We start from the raw sequence: 21,017 nt of genomic DNA, 5'->3' as shown, positions 1-21,017 counted from the left end.
ACATTGGCTCTAACGACCAGTGAGGTCTGACAGAAAGTTCCTCTATCTGATGTATGGAGCAGCAATTTCAAACCAAAACCAATTTCAAATCAAGATTCAGTTAAATTGCAAAAATGCAGTGAATTCCCATTTTTTTCCCAACAACTTAATATATAAAAAGCTTGTTAAGTTTGCATGTGATATTCATAAGTGCTGCAAAAACATCATCAACATGCTGCAGCTGCAAAGGCCAAAACACACAAACCCAATAGCTTTGCTTTTGTTAGTGTCTTAAAGCCCAACGGCATTTCGGCCTCAGTTCAGTAGTGATACAGACACAGGGTTCATGATTAGTCACATGGCGCTAAACTCAGGGCGTGATGCACCACAAACTTGCTTACCCCTTTCTACGTGTTACTTCCTGTCGAATCTAGTGAAGGATGTTGTCCACTAGCAGCTCTTAATTAATCTCTCTAAAGAACATTCTGCCAATGCTCAGGAGGATCATCATGTGCTTTTTGGCCAACATTAGACAAGTGTGCATGTATTTTTATCAGGGAGCTCAGGGAGATTCTTGCCTTGATACTCTGACATGAATACCAATTTTCCCAAAGGTCCTCTCTGGTTGGAGAATCATAAATACTTAGCTGTAGCCATGGAGATGATCCTGCAAATCCAAGGATAATATTTAATTTGTCTTTACAATATCCCGCTCATCCATAAAATGTATTCTTATGTGTGCAACAGTTCCTGTACTAGACCCCATGCAGTGTATTTTTATACAGTGTTTTATTTTTGTCTTACAAATCAACAGGTACAACAATTAGCATTTGATGTGTGGCTTACTTATTTTGTACGGGATGAAGTCAATCTGATGATGAACGAAGACTGTAAATAAGAAGAGGAGGCAGCCTACGGGACATGATTTTTTACCCAGAAGTTGCACGAGAGAGCGGCGCTAACTACAACCGAATGCCGGACAAGACTTTTATGAAACCAAAATGCTGCAATAAATTTAACTTTTTATGAACTGAAAACACAAACTGTGAAAGGGTCAAAATTCTATGACGAAAAACAGACAAATATCAAACCAGACAACACCATGTTAACGACATGTTATGAAAAACCATACCCTGCTTTTTTGTCTATTTACATTTCAAGGAGGAACCATCATTTACAAAAGTAACATCTCACAGTTTCAAAGATGACTTGAAACCAACGAATGAGAAACATAAAATAATTAGGACAATGTTTACTGAGGTGATAAATCAAGTGAGACGTAGAGTCATTTTCTCCTAGACTTGTATGCAATTAGGTATGAATAAGAATCGCCGTTTTTCTTTGTTTTTTGCTGACAATCTTGGCATTTGTGGACCTACATTTTTTTTTGTCTTGTGCCTTCACTCATTATAGAAGTTGGACATACTGTATATTACGTTCTTGACGTTAGCATCTCCAAGCCAGACAGCCAGATGATGTTCTTATCTACAGTATTCATTACCATTTTTTGTTCCACTTCTGAGAAAGAACAGGTGTCTTTCATGTCATAATACTAAAAAGAGGGAGGTAGCTTTGTTTGCATTTTTTGTCAGTTAGCTTTCAGTATTATCATGTTACCCCTTTGAAATTAGTCAAAAGAAGAGACTGAATAGGGAAGCGGCTTGTTATTCAAGTCTAGATAATATGGCAACACCCATCTAACTCCTTTTGTAGATGCATTTGCAAATAAAGTGCCTCGTGGGACACATTTGGTTTTTGGCAGAAATATTTAATACTTCAAAAGTTTGGACACTATAAAAACAGGCATTCTTGCATTTGGGGTTATTCAACTGTCTTCAAGAACGTTTCAAAGAACAGAAAGGGCAATGATTGTCTTGTAACTTATCGCAAAATGCCTCAAGAGCCTTGTATGGAAGAAAGTGCGAGTGCATATGTCTTCCTGATCCGATATACAGAGATGGCAAAAGTAAACACATCCTTTCCTCAAGTAGAAGTACAGATACTCGTGTTTAAATATACTCTGGTAAAAGTAGAAGTACTGACTAAACTTCTTAAGTAAAAGTAAAGAAGTATGGGCTTTGAAATGTACTTAAGTAAAAAGTACCCATAACTAGCAGCTGTTTTAAAGAGTACCTGGCCTCCCTTTATATTAATAGAACAATAATGTCATTGTTAGCTAATGAATGTTTCCATGCTGAACAACGGCAACATGACAACGTTTTCATTGGTCCCTCTTCTTTAGAGAAGACCAGGAAATGATGGATACACGGATCGTGTTCAAATCAATAGGCACGCAATGACTCTAAATAATAATAATCACGCCACCAAACACACATTCAAACTAAAGGAACCAGCCTGTTTGGGAAATGTAAGAAGTAGAAAGTACAGGTATTTGTGTTCAACATGTAAGAAGTAGAAAGTACAGGTATTTGTGTTCAAAATGTAAGAAGTAGAAAGTTCAGGTATTTGTGTTCAACATGTAAGAAGTAGAAAGTACAGGTATTTGTGTTCAAAATGTAAGAAGTAGAAAGTACAGGTATTTGTGTTCAAAATGTAAGAAGTAGAAAGTACAGGTATTTGTGTTCAAAATGTAAGAAGTAGAAAGTACAGGTATTTGTGTTCAAAATGTAAGAAGTAGAAAGTACAGTTATTTGTGTTCAAAATGTAAGAAGTAGAAAGTACAGGTATTTGTGTTCAAAATGCAAGAAGTCAAAGTAAAAAGTCATCAGAAAAATAAGTAGTGGAGTAAAGTACTGATACCAAAAAAATGTACTTAAGTACAGTAACAAAGCATTTGTACTCCACTACTTCCCACCTCTGGCGATCTACTGAAGATAAGAAAAGCCAGTGGAAAGCATATTGTGTATAACGGTATGGAAGCTTCTGTGTGCTTCTCTTATCCCACTCTTGATTAAATTAACAGCTCAGCAGATGGTTTGATCAACCCTCGTGTGGGGGCGAGGCGCTGACCAATGTTCCCTTCGGAGAGGAGACTGTGGCTGCATGGAAACGGGATCCTCTCCAGAAATAAAAGGCTGATGTTAAGTGATTCATCCTCAAGTAGAGCTGAACAGGCCTGAAAGCAGCATTCAGGAGCCACTGAGTCACACTGTGGAGGGGCTGACCTTAGCTCGGATGACGGGGGCTGAAACAGTCGCGCACTCTCACTCCGCAGCGAGGTGACACCGAACAAGAGCTCTCAAGGCCCCTCTTGTCTCCTTGTCTGGCCGATTCATCCTCACTCCTCCCCCCCCTCCTCCCCTCTTCCTCCCACACAGGTGATCCATCTTCCTCTATCACTGTCCGTCTGTCTCTACAGCGTTTTGTTCGGCTCCCATGCACTTTAAGCATTTCATTCAACGTGGTGACAACTGTAATACGTTTGGGACTTTATTATTCACTTTTATGTTCAGGACTATGAGCTAATGCTGGGCTATGTGTCAGGGATCAATATCCTTGTTTCAAGATTCAAGATTCAAGGCTTTTATTGTCATTTGAACATAGCTACAGTGTAGTTATGTAGATGAAAATCTTAGGTCACAGGCTCCTCCAACAGTGCAACACAGATAAAACAGTGAAAGTAAATATAAATAAAATATAAATAGTGCAATAAGAGTCTATATACAAGTCTGTATTAACGATAAGGTGTTTCCAATATCCATGTGTTCTAAAAGATGAGAAATGAAGTCACAATGTACAGACAGAATAAGTGGTGTCAATGTTGTACGCTTGTTTCCACTGTGAATGAAATACAAACTATTATTTTCTGTACAACTTAAGTTTTTAGGATCATAATGTCACAATACGATTCAACTTAAAGATGATATCACAAAAAAAACTTGCCTTGAGTATCCAAGTACATTGTTTGACCTTAGTATGTGTGGCAGAACATAGGATACAGACTGTGAAATGTGCGAAAAAAGGGTTGGAAAAGCTAGTAAATAGATCTAAAATAAATCATAAATTCCAATTTTGGCAAGACATAAATATTACACAATGATGAGCAAGTTCTAAACTCACATGGAATGACAAACAAAAAAAAGCTATTACATTTCGAAGAAGGCGAACTGTCTGCAGCATATTCTTTCCAGGAAAGTAGGAATATATGATGCAAATAGATCACTACTTTATTATGATATACATGTTCCTTTCACAATGAAAGATGAATGACACCATCAGTGTTTATGTTGGATCCATACATTGTTGGATGGGTTCCTTTTTCTCTTTTACATTTAAAAAACCCAAACACATACCATCTGACTACCAGAGATCATTTTGTTAAGATGCAACTTAACAAAAATAATTGATAATCCAACAAAAAAGCAGATACACACGGTAGAAGCCCCTAATAGGTCATTGACAAAAGAACAAAGAAAAAAAATATTCTAGTGCGCACAAGATAGTATTTTGCGAGAACGTTTCGAGTTTGCAAGAGACAACCTATTTTTATTTAATTTTCCGTACGGAGGTGCTGCAACAACTGGCGTTATATTTCATCTTGAAAACTACTTGCAGAGGTGTGAAGTAGTGGAGTACAAATACTTCGTTACTGTACTTAAGTACATTTTTCTATCAGTACTTTACTCCACTACTTTTTTTTCTGACGACTTTTTACTTTGACTTCTTACATTTTGAACACAAATACCTGAACTTTCTACTATTAAAGTTCACTTTTCATTCAGGAAGTATGACGCTGCGCTGTCAGTACGCTTGTCCATGTTTGAGATTGGTCGAATGCTCCAAATACCACCCCTCTCATGTGAACGCGCACCTAACTAGATAGGACACGGCTGGCTTGAGTGATCCACTTGATAACCGGCGTCGTAGGACCGCTTAGCGAGAGCGCGTATGTTTTGGATTGGGCCAACCGGCTAACTCAAACATATCCAGGTTAGGTTGAATCAGCTTCGTAGTACAGGCCTCTGGTCTTCTCTAAAGAAGAGGGACCAATGAAAACGTTGTCATGTTGCCGTTGTTCAGCATGGAAACATTCATTAGCTAACAATGACATTATTGTTCTATTCATATAAAGGGAGGTCAGGTACTCTTTAAAACAGCTGCTAGTTATGGGTACTTTTTACTGAAGTACATTTCAAAGCCCATACTTCTTTACTTCAACTTGAGTAAATGATGTGTGTACTTTTGCCATCTCTGCCTGCTTGCTAGTGAGCTTAGCTGAGAGAGAAGGAAAAGAAGGGGAGGAAGGAGAGCAATACAAAAAAACTTTCTCAAGTAAGTTGCAAAACCTGTTTACTTATTAACACGACCAGGAGTTTTACGAGGCCTTTATCAAAGCACTGATTGTGGGGTGTGTAGGTTTTAGGATTGTTATGGTTGTTTCTTGCTGCTTGATGCACAGTAACCTTAGCTAGGCTGAGCTAACATAAGCAATTTTGCTATTGCAATATGAATAAGTACTATGAAATTCAACGGATCGAAAAATGTATTTTCAATTTGTTATGTTTTGGAAACAGATGCAGTGTGTCCTGTGTTAATGCTGTTCCTAGTACTCTGTTTCTTTGCAAATTTGCTGACGCCACATGAAGCTCTTGCCAATACAAAGACAAATTAAATACGGCATTGTGCACAGTAATCCGTAGGATTACCACAACAAAATGAGAAATAACATGATCTATGAGTCATAACAAATTAAACACACTCTCACTCAATACACTTTACAACTGAAGGGTGTTTGACTATTGGACTTTTTGACTAAATTTGATGATATTACTGAGTCGGTTTAACAGTTGTCTTGTTGTGCTACTGTTGAAATATGTTTAAGCAGGGACGTGCACAGGTACGGGCTAATGTTGCCCGGGCAACGGCCCGTTTTCCCTTTTTGGCTGACCTGCTCCTCTGGAGAGAGCGAGAGTTTTTTTTTTCTTTCTGTTGTGGTCGAATCAACATGATAAGCCCACAATTAGTATTGTAGTGTCTCGCTGCGGGAAACACACCAGCTTCATTCTTCTTCTACTACTTCTTTTACTTCTTCTTCTTCTCCTTCTTCTTACATGTAATTGCCCGCGAAATTTTGAATGAAGAACTCGTTTCAGTGTGAACCATAGACTGTATATAAAGGGTGTCAACTCATTCCACAGTATGACCACAAAAGTGTTTTAAACCAGGTAGGCCTACATTTTTATTATTTATGTTCTATATCGCTAAGTGTGTGATTACACATGTTACGTATTATAAATATAATATTTATTATAGGCTACTGTATTGGTGCCGGTGCGTTAAGACCACCTCTAGTGTCGGATTTTGGAAAATGGATTTTGAGTTTTCTCATGGCAGGGACTTTACTTCCTCTTGACACCATCGGTTATTTACAAAAAAACACCTACATATGCTTGTTATTGTGCTTCTGTCTTTCTGTGTCTTTTCATCTGCTCCGTAAACTCCTATTACATCCATGGTAAACTCCCTCAACGCGCTGCTCGCTCTCTTTTCTTGATCGCCCTCTCTCAGGAGAACACTTCACTGTCCCGCTTCATTGTAGGATTTCTGCCAGGTCTTTAATTTGACCATCTCTGTTATTAAGTTATGGAATACTAAATAAATAAGTTATTAGATAGCTTACCGTTACTGGGCTCATAAAGAATGATAAGAATAAGAATAATAAGTATTGAACTGGTTTAATTAATTAGTGAGTTTATTTAAGGTAATTATAGAAGCCCTATTGTATCAGTATGTCTGCACAGCAGTTGCAATGGTCAAACTACATTGAATTGTCCCCATTTTTTCTTTAATAGTTAGTAACATTAGATATTTTAATGAGATATGGACCGCAAAACAAAAAATTGCACTGGTTTTCATTTTAAAAATCAAGTCACCGAATGCAAGTAGTTGCCTTAGCTTATTTTGTTATGAGATGATGATGTGAATTACTGTTCAAATTAGTTAATGTAGCCTAATAATCGTTTGGGTCTTATATTTTTTTTCGGGGGGAGGCCCTTTTTCCAGTTTAGAGCAATAGCCCCTCCAAAAGTCTGTGCACGTCCCTGTGTTTAAGCATATCACAAGGCAAGGCAAGGCAAGTTTATTTATATAGTACCTTTCAACACAAGGCAATTCAAAGTGCTTTACAAAAATGAAAGACATTATGAAAATGGCATTTAAAAACAGTCATTCAAAAGCAAAGATAATAGAATAAACATTAAAAGAAAAAAATACACTGATAAAAGTTACAGTGCAGTTTAAGATGTGAATAGTTCAATTAAAAGCAGCGGCAAAAATAAAAGTCTTCAGCCTGGATTTAAAAGTAGTCAGAGTTGCAGCGGACCTGCAGGTTTCTGGGAGTTTGTTCCAGATATTTGGAGCATAATAACTGAACTTCTCCATGTTTAGTTCTGACTCTGGGGACAGAAAGCTGACCAGAAGACCCGAGAGATCTGGATGGTTCATAATTTAGCAGGAGATCAGAAATGTATTTTGGGCCTAAACCATTCAGTGCTTTATAAACCAGCAGCAGTATTTTGAAATCAATTCTTTGACACACAGGAAGCCAGTGTAAAGACTTCAGAACAGGAGTGATGTGATCCACTTTCTTAGTGTTAGTGAGGACCCGAGCAGCGGCGTTCTGAATCAGCTGCAGCTTTCTAATAGATTTTTTAGTGAGACCTGTGAAGACACCATTACAGTAGTCCAGTCTACTGAAGATAAAAGCATGGACAAGTTTTTTCCAAATCCTGCTGTGACATTAGTATTTTAATCCTAGATATATTCTTTAGGTGATAGTAGGCTGATTTAGTAACTGTTTTAATGTGACTGTTGAAACTCAGGTCAGAGTCCATGACTACACCTAGATTTCTGGCTTCATCTGTTGTTTTGAACATTGCAGACTGAAGCTCAGTGCTAACTTTTATACGTTCTGCCTTGGCTCCAAAAACCATTACCTCAGTTTTATCTTTGTTTAATTGGAGAAAGTTCTGACACATCCAGTCATTGATTTGTTCAACGCACTTACTCAGTGTTTGAATTGGAGCATATCTCCTGGTGAAATGGTTACGTACATTTGTGTGTCTTCCGCATAGCTATGGTAAGTTATTTTGTTGTTTTTCATTATCTGAGCCAGTGGTAGCATGTAGATGTTAAAGAGAAGAGGCCCCAAGATGGAGCCTTGAGGAACCCCACATGTCATATTTGTCAACTCAGATGTGTATTTACCTATAGAAACAAAGCTTTTTCTGTCCTGTAGGATTCAAACCAATTTAGAACTGTTGCCGAAAGTCCCACCCAGTTTTCTAGTCAGTCTAGTAATATGTTGTGGTCAACAGTGTCAAACGCAGCACTGAGATCTAATAATACTAACACTGAAGTTCTGCCACTGTCTGTGTTTAAGTGGATGTCATTGAAGACCTTTACAAGAGCAGTCTCAGTGCTGTGGTTTGGACGAAAGCCTGACTGGAACACATCCAAACAGTTATTTAACACTAGAACCGCCAATCGGGTCAATTTGACCCAGAGCTGTTTTTTATTGTGTGTAACTTTTTTTCAATAAAATATTAAAGTCTTCCAGTCCGTGACTTTTCCTGAAAGTGTGTTATGTAGCACCCTATGTTGTTAAAAATTGTCAATATGAAGTCAGATTGAAGAAATCGCCCAAAAAATTGCCATTTATACCTATTTCCGCCAAGCAGGTCATATTGACCCCACCCCTTTTCATATAAACATGACGTGTTGCTATAGCAACGCCTTTTGTCTACTGCGGTTCCTTATAGATTGAGAGATAGATTGAGAGAGAGAGAGATAGATGGATAGATATATTGATAGATAGTTATAGATAGAGAGATAGAGAGAGATAGAGACAGTCTGTAGTGAAGGAGTGCGCTCCCGCTCACTGAAGCAAACAGCTGTGGGGTGAGTTGAAAGTACGTTATGCTGGCCGCGGTGTCTAAATAATGCTTCCGGCCCAGCGGGCCATTTATAATGTCGAGCCCTGAGAGTCCACAGATTATATTGGTATACGTTTCATCCCTGTGCGATCAAAACTCACTGTTCAATAAAAGAACATTTTACCTTGAAAATCAATGCATTCTAATAGCGGGTCAATTTGACCCAGGTGGCGGTTTTAGGTATAAAAAATCTCTGGCGGTTCTAGTGTTAAATGCAAGAAATTACTCAACTGTTGACAACTCAATGATTTTACCTAGAAATGGCAGGTTTGATATGGGCCTGTAATTGTTCATTACTGAAGCATCTAGATTATTCTTTTTTAAGAGCGGTTTAATGACTGCAGTTTTCAGGGCCTGTGGAAAAACACCTGAGTGAAGAGACTTGTTTACTATGTGAAGTAGATCTGAGGCCATTCAATGAAAAACATTTTTGAAAAATCCTGTTGGAATAATATCAAGGCAGCAGGAGGAGGATTTCAGAAGTTGTATAATGTCCTCTAGGTTTTATCATTAATCTGATGGAATTGTGTCATGGTGTTTGAATTGATTTTAAGTGGACAGAGACAAAACATTTGCTGTACCTGATGCAGAGGCACTGACTGCTTGTCTGACTTTCTGAATGTTGTCAGTGAAGAAGGAGGCAAAGTCATTGCACGCCCTGGTGGATAGAAATTCAGAGGCTACTGACACTGGGGGGTTAGTTAGTCTGTCGACGGTAGCAAACAAGGCACGTGCGTTGTTTTTGTTCTTGGTAATGATGTCAGAGAAGAAAGACTGTCGTGCATTTTTCAATTCCAGATTATAAAGGCCAAGTCTCTCTTTATAGATTTCAAAGTGAACCTGGAGATTTGTTTTTCTCCACCTGCGTTCAGCTTTTCGACACTCTCTTTTTTCTGTTCTCACGGTCATGGCCTTTCTCCATGGAGATATTTTCTTGCCAATCACTTCCTTTACCTTAGTTGGAGCAATGGCATCTATAACATTTTTTATTTTTGAATTAAAATGATGTACTAGCTCATTTACTGAGATGTTAGTAGGGGCAAGTGTGGAAAAAAGATTCTGAGTAAACATTTCCCTAGTATTTTCAGTTAAATATCGCTTTGTGGTTACCTCTTTTTTAACATTTTTGTGAACAGAAATAGAGCTCCCAAAGAAAACACAGGAATGATCAGAGAGTGCAACATCAGTCACCTCAACCTCAGAGATATTCAGACCCTTTAAGATAATTAAGTCCAGAGTGTGCCCCTAAAGGCCGCTACACACCCACCTGAGACCAAAGAACGCGTACCGAAGGCGTCCCGACTTTTACGTCAGCTACGTCGCCTGCGTCGGCTACGCCGCCCGCTACGCCGCCCGCCTACGAACACACCGCAAATACTTCAGGCGACGAGTGGCAATAACTGTCCTTACCAGCAGGCAGCGGTAGTGTGAACAGCCAATCAGAGTGATTGCTTGGGCCGACTTTCTCTGACCTCCATGTTGAATCGGCCGCGGGAGGCATCGGGAGGTGTGAAAAGGTGCCGTAAAGAGACAACGGTGCGGGGACACACCAACCTGAGTAGGGCGCCGCGAATGCCCGACGGCCTCTGACGGCCTCTGACTCCCAAAAACGGGTTGGTGTGTAGCCAGCTTACTGTGCGTGGGCTCAGTCACATGCTGAGTCAGTCCATAGTTATCAAGAACACAAAACAGTTCTTTAGCCCCTCTGTCCTGGGGGTTGTCAACATGGATGTTAAAATCACCAACAATGACTAGACGGTCAAAGTCAATACACACTATAGACAGCAGTTCAGTAAAGTCATCCAAAAAGCTTGCACATTATTTGGGTGGTCTATAGATATTTAGGAACAGAGCTCGAAAGGAGCATTTCAGCTGAAGGGCCACATATTCAAAAGAAGCAAAGTTTCCATACGTAGTCTGCTTGCATTGAAGGGAATCATTGAACAAAATAGCAACTCCACCTCCTTTCTTATGCATTATTTCCTGACTCATAAAACTAAAGTTGGGAGGGCTTGATTCGATTAGAACAGCTGCACTGTTACAGATAAATGTTAGAGTAATAAACAAATTGTAAACAAACCTTACCTCACCAGTAAATGCACGTTTTTTGTCTTCTGTTTTTAGTTTTCCACTCGTTCTCGGTTGGGTTGCCTAATGATGATGTGTGAGTGCGGTTGTTCTACATTGGTCACATGTGGTCACAGCTGCTTTTGGTCAGCCAAGGTAATGCATCAATCTATAGTCAAATAAAAATAAAATTGGTACAGATGCATGGTTTACAATCAATTTGCAATGGGCTGTTTTGACAGGGAAACATTTTCATAAAGATTTGTCACAAACTGAGGTTAACATCACTGTCAATCATCATCTTTTCTCTGTCTGGTATAAAAAGTAATTTACAGCTTGTCAAAGAAGATCGCTCCATTTGCAAAATCCTAGATTATAAAACGTGATAAAAAGGGATTTAACCGATGACAGCATACTGCACTATTTCACTTTGTATTGCTTGCAATATACAGTATGCATGCACTGTATATCTGTTGGTCATGAATTGAAACGACTGGATACTGTCAGGTAATATTTTGCTGACTATTTTACTTATGGTAATAATCCAAGGATACCAAAGGTCAGTCCATTATTGAAAGCACAATGTGGAGTATAAAGTGAATTCAGACCACACCAGCAGTAACAGGATTACCTTGTTTTTATTTATAGGCAACAAGTGATGAAACAAATTGCTTTGTTTTTGGCTACAAACTGAAAGTAGTCTGTTAGCTACAAAAAACAAATCAGTGGTGACCGGGTTATGCAAGTGTTTTTGTTTTGTTTTTTGTTAACAGTCAGGAATCATGAGTGCACGTAGCTCATCTCCAGGCTTTGGGACTAACAGACAAATAATTACAGGATTACATCATCAGGATATAAACAATTACCTTTATTCTCTTAAAGGTAGGGTAGGTACATTTGAGAAACCGGCTCGAGATCGCTAGAATTTGAAAATACACAACCGGAGAAAATCTGCCACTTACTTACAGAGCCCCTCCTCCAACACACACGAACGTGCACATGACCAATGAGGGCACGAGATAAGTTTGTGCACAGATGGAAGGCTGACAGGCAGGTAGGCCATCCAGTTATTTTAGCCGGGCCGGCTAAAATGATTGGTCGTGCTTTTTACAGTACTACGGCTTCCACAGATGACATTTTTTTATGGATTTTTTGTCAAAGCACTTAAGATATTCATTGCTATCGGGATGTTAAGAGCATTCCATGGAATATAACAAAAAGTGTATCTCGAGCCGGTTTCTCAAACTTACCTACCCTACCTTTAAAGCTACTTAAAAAAGATGTAATCAGTTTACCTATACATTAAAAACATGGGGATTTCTAGGAAAATACAATGTTGCAATACATTTAAAAATAAAGGCACACATTTACAAGTCTCACAACACCAAGAGAAATCATTCTCAAGTGTGAAGGCTAATCTACCGGTTAAAAATAAACACATCTTATTGATATTTCTTTCGAATATTTGCAGAGCCTTTGATATTAAGGCTTGGAGATAAGGTTACTGATCACATTTGTATTTGTGTTGCTAATTTGTAATTGGAACAGAACACTTTAAAGTAACTGTCCCAACCCTGCTCATCTCTTAGGCTTACTGTCTGTCCCTCTCACTCTCTCCCCCTCCTCCCTCCTAAACTTCTATCTCTACCTGTCTCCTCCTCCTCCTCCTCTTCTTCCTCCTCCTCCTCCTCCTCCTCCTCCTCCTCCTCCTCCTCCTCCTCCTCAGCTCCACTGCTTCTGAGGGGGGCCTTCTCGATTTCCCTCCTGCCCAGAAAAATCAATATTGGGAGGCGGCCTGAAAGCCCTTTCACAGGAGTATTACAGCCCAGCCCGGCGCTCCGATAAGCCTCCTGTTACGATCTCTCGGGACGGGGCTGGCCAGGCCCGCGCTCCCCACCTGGGGGGGAAGCATTCTCCTCTGGCCGCAGGGAAGAGCGCCATAAAGGGCAAGACGTAGATCACAAGTCTATTGGTGTGGGCTATTAGTAACCTTAGAGCCCCTGACCTGTGACTAGGGTCCTGTGCTGATTCCCACACACACACTCATAGACAGAGTGGGAGGGGACACACACAAAAAAAGACAGTTTATGACGATAAAGAGCTTTGTCATGCACTGAAGAGAGTGGAGAATGTGGGGTTTTCTGTTGTTAATGTATGTGCTAACACAGTAGAGCAGTGATCATTCAACTCGCCTGACGCCTTTTCCTGTCTTTACCTTTGATACCTGCCCTTCCTCAAAACAGTAACATATCTGTAAACACTCTCTGACGCACCCGGTAAAAATTCACACCCACAGTTTTCACTAGCGTGATAAACCGTGACACAAATGTGAGAAAAATGTGTACAAACCATACAGCCAAATATTCAAATTATGACACATGCTGACACATGTTGATGCGGTCGCTGAATGAGATTAAAAGTGTTTCAATTACATGTCGGCAGTTATACAAGTCCAATTTACTCATATTATCTTCTGGCATCCAATATTAATTCACCCAAAATAAGCTCAACTTTTACTAAATTACCCTGTTTTAGACTACATTTTAATCAGTGGATTTTGAGCAAGAGGTAATCATGTCAGATACTTTGAATTGTGGTTTCTTATTCAGGAAGAGGACCAATATTTATATGGTTGTGCAGTTCACTTCACAAATCAGCTCAGTACTTTTAACATAGTGAGAAAAAAGACAAAAACACTCTCATGTGAATTAACTCCATCTGCTCTAACTTAAATAGTGTGTTTATAGGTCCATAAGCTGTTAAGAAATAATGCTTTGTATACACTTCATCTCTTTCAGCCAGGTTTAGGTCAAACCAAGCTATTTGCAGGACAAAAAAAATCACAAGTATTGACACATATTGGGCCACATGCCCCAAAGTTTTGTGCAGTTTTTATACAAAACAACTGCTTCATAAGATATTTCTGTTTTATATATGAGTGTTTGGGGAAAAGATACAAAGCCCTACGTGAGCAGTATGACGTTCTCTCATTGTGTTAAGTATCCATTTGCTCATAATGTTGGCAGTGAAAGCCTTCAAGCCGTTGGCTATCACTATTCAGATGCACGCGTTGTTATTTCTGGACATGACGAACAGTTTAATCCCTTTCCACTGACTCCACTTGAACTGCTGTTTGTCAGTCAATTGTTCTTCATTGTTTCTCTGAGCTGTTATCTAAACTAGAACTTGTTGAAGTAACATGAGGCAAAAAAATAATTCTGTCTAAGACAAAGCACAAACACATTTTTAAAAAAAAGAAGAAAAAACAAAACCCCTTTTTGAACACATATCCAAGTAGCATTCATGGGTACATAAGGGACAGATCCATCAAGTGCATTCACACAAAGAGCCAAAACACTGTGGTCCAAGTTCAGTTGGCGCACAGTCACGAAAACAATAAAATGCTAAATGATTTTCCTTCATCAGTCTGTGCAGCTGGGAGCCGTCTGAGGGGAGGAATGGGAAAATAGAAGCTCCTGGCTGTGAGGTATTATCCACATTCCCAAATCCATGGGGTCTTGTCTGCTGTGCTGGAAACCCACAGATCCACAAACTCAGCGAGAAGGGAAAGATCCAGCAGTTCAAGCATTTTCCTGCCATCAATGTTTCTACAACTGCACTGACACACCTTACTAATAAATCATTTGGTCTATTTTGTTTTACATTTTTGTCACATATTCTGCTGATATAATCTGCGGTATTATCACTCAAAGCTGAAGTTGTTTTGATTTTTGCTTCTATGGTTTACTTGCCATTTTCCTCGTTCTGTTTCGTTGCCCTCCTGAACTCCATGAGAATCCGTAATCAGCTTACTCTTATAGCACGAGGGACAAAACTAAAGTCATGAAGCTGCGGTCGCTGCAAGGATGTAATTATTAAAGTGCAATTGAATGACTCATGGTCATGGGAGTGCCCTTTTAACCAATCATTTGTTCTGAGAGAGTCTTTAAACTGGAACGGCATGATGGAGGCGACCTGTGTGACCCTTGGAAACAGCTGATCCACATTTCGTCCTTATACTGTACATGTCGATGGGTGAGGTCAGTCGACTTCATCACGTCACACACGGCACTAAATGCATGCTTCAGTTCACAAAGATGCAATTACACATTCATTGTAACATGTCTATGAACAATGGACCTTTCAGTGCTTTCCTGTTGTTTCCTGATAGCAAAGGCCAAATCATAACATTGGTCAGTTTGACGTATGTCCTCCGCGTCCACTAAACAGTTGATAAACCAATTACATGGAAATCCCACAGCACTTGCAAAGTGATGAGATATATTGTGCCAAATAAGAAATTCTTACAACTTTGCCTTTAGCTGTATAAGAAAAGAAACTGTGGCAGAAATGTTTTCCAAACAAAAACTTGGAGCAATGTATATCAAAATAGTTTGCAAAGTCAATACAGTGGTAATAATAAACAAGTTTATCCTGACCAAAACTGCAATGTTTTTCTAAAGAATGTGAGAGTCACAGGGTTAAGGAATTCAGGATACAAATGCAGTAAAAAGAAGAAGAAAGGGAAACAGGTTTATAACAAAAAGTGAGCTTTATTAAAGCGGATAAACATGAAACTAATGGAAGCAAGTAAGGTGAAGCATAACAGACAACAGCAAAACAAAACGGGGAAAAAAGGGCAAGACGAGTGTGTAATTGTTGCCAAAATGTATGTTTAATTCAACAAAATACATAGGCTCAAGAAGTGAGCCTTGTGGTACACCACACTTTTTGTTGTCAAAGAGATATGTACACTATTTGTACAGTAAGTGAAAAAACACAATAATCAGTCTGGAAATGTCTTTAGAATAGTACAAATAAAAAAACAAAACATTAAAGTGTTTTCAAAATGCTACTTTTCAGGGGAAAAACCCACTTAGAAAGGCCAATCAATAGGCCAATCAGCTCTTTATAAGAGTCCTCTTTAAATTGGCTGCTACCATAAAACTAAGCCGCTTTGTTTATAATCGATGGAACACGGGTATAGCAGAACCAGGAGGGCAGACAAGGAAAATCAAGAATCAGAGACAGGAAAATGATGACAGATGGAATTCTAACCGGGGGAAACATTGACAAACCAACAGAAAACACAACGGTACACATATATGCACACAGGACTAAGCATAGAGACAAGACTCAGCTCCATAACAACCCTATTGCAAGTCTACAACTGTACTGTATTAGCAGGTAGGGTTAGGGTTAGGGTTTGCTATACAGAGGATGTAATTGTTGCGACAATGTATGTTTAATTCAACAAAATACATAGGCTCAAGAACTGAGCCTTGTGGTACACCACACTTTTTGACAATGATGTTAAAGAGAAATGTAACATATTTGAAAGTGAAACACAATAATCAGTCTGGAAATGTCCTTATCATACTTAAAGTGTTTCCAAAATGCTACATTTCAGGGAAAAAAAACAATAAGCATGGTGATTGATGGTCCATCAATAGGCCCATCAGCTCTTTATGAGTCCTATTTAGATTGGCTGCTTCCATAAAACAAAGCCGTTTTCTTTATGACCTCAAACTTTTCGAAGAACAGGGTTAAAACATTTCACTTTCACGACACCTGCAGTGTAGCCTCCCAGAGCCAGACAACTGGCAGAAAGTTCAGAGGGATTGGAAACGTTTTATCAAAACACAAGCTATATTTTCCCCCAAATGCCTGTGAGAGTAAATCTGCGTGAAATGTTTCCCGAGAAGTCTTTATAGCTCAAGATATATATTATAAATAAGCGATAAACCAAGCCATTTGACATTTTTACTTAAAGTTAAATGCAGCTCTTTTAAAGCAACAAATTCCATATTAATAAAGAGATATTGAGGATAGACCGTAAAAGAAACAGGAACCATTATCACAGAAGAAAAATAAAAGATTGATTGTATTGAAATTGGACCGGAACTCACAATCAGAGATCAGAACATTTTAGCACTTTAGAACATGAGGGATGTGTTATTCATTCTTTCATGACAGAAAAAAAGAAATCAGTTAATCAAAACGAAGTAAGGCTTGATACTGAACGTACAAAATGTTGCATGAAGCCAATAACACACTCAACTAAACAGAGAGATATTGGTGTGAATTGGCCATGCCAAGCATTCCCTAATATATTGCTTTATTAAAGGATGGTCCTGAAGGACCTAAAAACACTTACAATGTGTGTTTATACACTTCTTGGAGAGTTGAAACCTTCAGGGTGAGCAGCGAAGGTGAAAGTGATTTATTGATGTGCAGGAGAGGAAATGTTTTCTTCTTTATCTTTGTAACAAAACACAAGATTATATGTCGTTTTTTCAAGCGGACAGAAGACCTTAAAAAGTATATTGTTGAGCATTGACATACCTTTTTCTCGATCCTCTAACTAATGTTATGTGAGTTAAGAAGACATTTTTTTTTATTCTATACTAAATACATATACTGAACAACCCTTTTCTTCCTACAGCACTTTAGATGTATAATGTTATTTAGAAAATTACAAATCCTTTTAATTAAGTCCTACCATTACTACATGTTAAAAAAAAGAACTTCCTTTTGAAATCAGGACAGCACTGGATCAACTAGTTTTGTATTTAAATGGCTACAAACAAGTAGTTGTAAACTTGTAAATCTCTTTCCAAGAGGCATGTCGGGCAGTCAGTACCTTTAGCCATTTTGCCTAAAGAAATGTTTAGTTCATGAAACCGTGTGTGTGCGGTTCTCCGCCAAACAAACATAACAACACAACAATAAATAATAGTTGGATACGTGTACTTTATTCATATCTCATATATGTTTCTTTACATTTATACAAAAATACAGAAAACAGTAGAGTTTTCACCCAGAATACCAACCGGGCAATAATTACATTTTGCTTTTTGGCACCCAGACTAATTTCCTGCCTAAAGCCATTTGATTCCCCCACTGAAGTGGGATGGATTGGATCACTCAAGCCTGAAAGCACTGTTCAGGATGCAGCTCTGCTCACTCTCAGACCACACGACTACCCACACAAGAACAGTATTTAAGGGCAGTCCTTCTCTCAGCTAATGCATGTAATTGCTGTGTTTCTGACTTCCATGCAATAGACATATGGACTATTTGTAGACAGGAAAATGGGAGACCATGTTTTGTTTTTTGTTCACAGCTTAGACCTGTTGCAGCTCATGATATTCATAGACTATGTAAAAAAAGCAACTTTTGACAGACTATACCTTGTTTGTTAGTTTGGTTGTGGCGAGACCAACCTGTGTCTCTGTCAGAATACTGGGGACTGCATGTCATATAAAAGATAATTGTTGTAAAAGCCTCAGGTCTAGACTGCCATACATAAAATGCTTGAATATGGATCAAAAATGCATTTTTGTATAGTTGGATTTGAGATTAAAAAATAAACAGTATTTTACCGCACCACTGATTTGAGTGATTCTTTCTAAAAGTATTGTTTGGAAAGGTATTGTACGAGAACCAATGTGGTGTACTTTTTCTAACACAGAGTTCGATCTAAACTGCCATAGAGAATATGGCACAACAATGCTAATAGACTTTTTTCAAAAATGCATTTTTGAATGAATACAAATGTCTTGCAGTTCAAAATAACAAACAATAGTCTATCACACCAAAGATATCCAGCTATTGATGACGGAAGGTACTGAATTGTATGAACACCAATGTGGTATACTTTTTTTCAAACACAGATTTAATTTTGCACAATATACTCCTCATTCTATAAGACAAATTCCCATCAAATAGTCCCAGAAACAAGCAGAGGTACCAGTTGAACTCTCCTAAAGGTCACAATAGCTCAAATGTAACACAGGGTAGAGAAATGTCACAACCACTGATGTTTACTCTGAGTTTTAACATGCTGCTCTTTCAAAAAAAGTGTTTTCCTTGTTATAACTGGGCACAGGTCAAGCCAACTAAACTGTCATGAGTTTATTTAAAATATAAAGATTGGTGATTATATCTGTTATTGTGGGGAGAGGTTTTTAATCTGCACTGTAATGATCTCTCCACTTTCTGCTACCACACAGAAACATAGACAGGCTTTGGACATGTACACACAGGGTCAATCACACTAATCAAACAAGGCACAAAACCAATGGACAATGGTACAATGTAAGACCATAAACATGATAGAAAAACTAGATATGGAAACAGATGTTTGTGTCCGGCCACTTTGTCATAGTAAGTTATTCGCAGAAGGTCACAGCCAGCGTGCCCTGTTCACACTCCTACCACTTTGCTGATTGTCATTAACAATCTTAATCATTTAATCCATCAATTGACCTACTTTACATCGCGCCGAGCGAGGCTCTGCGTGGACAAACCATGTTGAGATGATTTCAAACTTGTTGCCTTTAACTCCTCTGATAAGATATGTAAGAGCAGACATGGGAAACACCTCAAACTCCCAACTTATCAGATCTGTCTGAAGGAAATCAGGACATTGATTTAATATTGGAATGCACATGAGGGCTTAGGCAATTACTATACAGTAGCTAGCAATTAACAACATCATGCCAACTGATTGGATTTGACTACCAGTTGTTTTCTGCTCAGGGAGAAACAAATCGAATACTCACAAAAGAAAAGTAATACCATTGTGCGACCGTTCAGTATGTGAAGGAGATGACAGTGCACTTCCTTTGACAGTGTATTATAAAGAACTTTAAGGCAAAACTGATTTTTAGGCCTTCATGAAATTCCCATGTGCCGATCTTTGTGGATTGTGGAAATAACTAAGGTGCATGTCTGTACATTTCATAAACAGTGGTATCGTCCTTCAACATTTCATAAGCATTTGAGTCTTGATAAATGCACTAACTAGCTTTGTCAGATTGTCTATAATAGGTTTTATTATGCAAGCACAACACTGATACTGGACAAAGGCAAAGTCAGTAGAACAGATGAAACCATATGAAAGAACATTCTGAGCTAATGGGTTTGATTTGAGAGTATATTTGGTTGAGTTAAGTGAACAGTTGAGAATTTAACAATGTTATATTATATAGCATTTTTATATTCAGTCTTATTATTTTGTTTGTATTAATTAAAGGCATTTTAGAGCAAGTATTTATTATTCGAGGCCCATCGTTGTCTTGCATGCGTCTATCACTACGTTCTAATTTTACCTTTTAAAAAAAAACTAATCTGGAAGTCATCCCTGATACTCATTAGCTTGCAGATGTCAATGGTCTAAATGTAAGTTAGTCAAAGCAGCATATTTTGTACATATGTGTTTTGTTCTCCATGTACACACACAAGCTTAATCACCCAAGTCATATATACCGACAACATCATACAAGGAAATGTAACTTGTTGAAGAATGTGTTGAGTTTACGATGTGTTAGTATATAGATTGTTCTTTAAATGTGACCCATTAGTAGAGGTGCTCTTAACTGATAGCTTGAAACAGTTCAGTTGTATCAACAGCAGCAGCTCACTGCTGCCACCAATAAATAAATACATCATACATCCCCATGGGTACATGCCTAAACCAGACAATGTGACTACACCTTGGAACTACACTTTTTAACATTACAATTCTTTAGGAAAACCCGGACTAGGACGAATGAGTAGAGCTGTTGAAGATGTGGTTAAGTGTGACCGGAGGTAGTAATTCATGCCTCAGTTCTTAGAAGAGATAACCAGTGTCCGTCTCTCTCTGGTTTGCTGTTTGAAGATGAACTGGTGAGCCTTTAAAACACAGGCAGTCTTTAGCAACTTGCTGACGAGGGGGAACGTTTTCCCCAAAGAGTTTATGATGCAGCAGGTTCTGATGGACGATTCGCAGGAACCCGTGGACCCAGTAGGGGTGTGGTCCAGGGGTTTCTCACTGCCAAAATCTCACTGTCTTTTTCAAAAGCATGGGGTAAATGCAGTCTTACAAGAAAGGCAAGCTTATCCACATGGTAGCAGGCATGGTTCATCCAGAAGAATCTTGTTCATTGCAGTTGTTAACCTGCAAGCGATAATCTGGAGAGCAGTCAAAATCCAGCCTTTCACCTTCGAGAACTATCTATGGAATTCAGCTTTGAGTATTTTTTTCATCACCTTTGACACCACGAGGAGAAGATAATAGATTCCTGTGGG

At 38.7% G+C, this 21,017-nt stretch overlaps 1 protein-coding gene across 1 annotated transcript in view; it reads right to left on the bottom strand.

Annotated features, from left to right (window-relative positions):
- Positions 1–17,673: 17,673 nt before the first annotated feature.
- kitlga (kit ligand a) overlaps positions 17,674–21,017 on the bottom strand; it is a 28,876-nt gene continuing 25,532 nt past the window's right edge. Inside the window, exon 10 of the mRNA XM_034149168.1 lies at positions 17,674–21,010. The gene's annotated coding sequence lies outside the window, so the exon portion shown is untranslated. The remainder of the gene's footprint in view (positions 21,011–21,017) is intronic.

This window comes from Trematomus bernacchii, unplaced genomic scaffold, assembly GCF_902827165.1.
Source record: "Trematomus bernacchii unplaced genomic scaffold, fTreBer1.1, whole genome shotgun sequence".
NCBI classification, from domain to species: domain Eukaryota; kingdom Metazoa; phylum Chordata; class Actinopteri; order Perciformes; family Nototheniidae; genus Trematomus; species Trematomus bernacchii.
The sequence above is the reverse complement of the archived record's forward strand: the minus strand, read 5'-3'. Positions and strand labels throughout refer to the sequence as shown.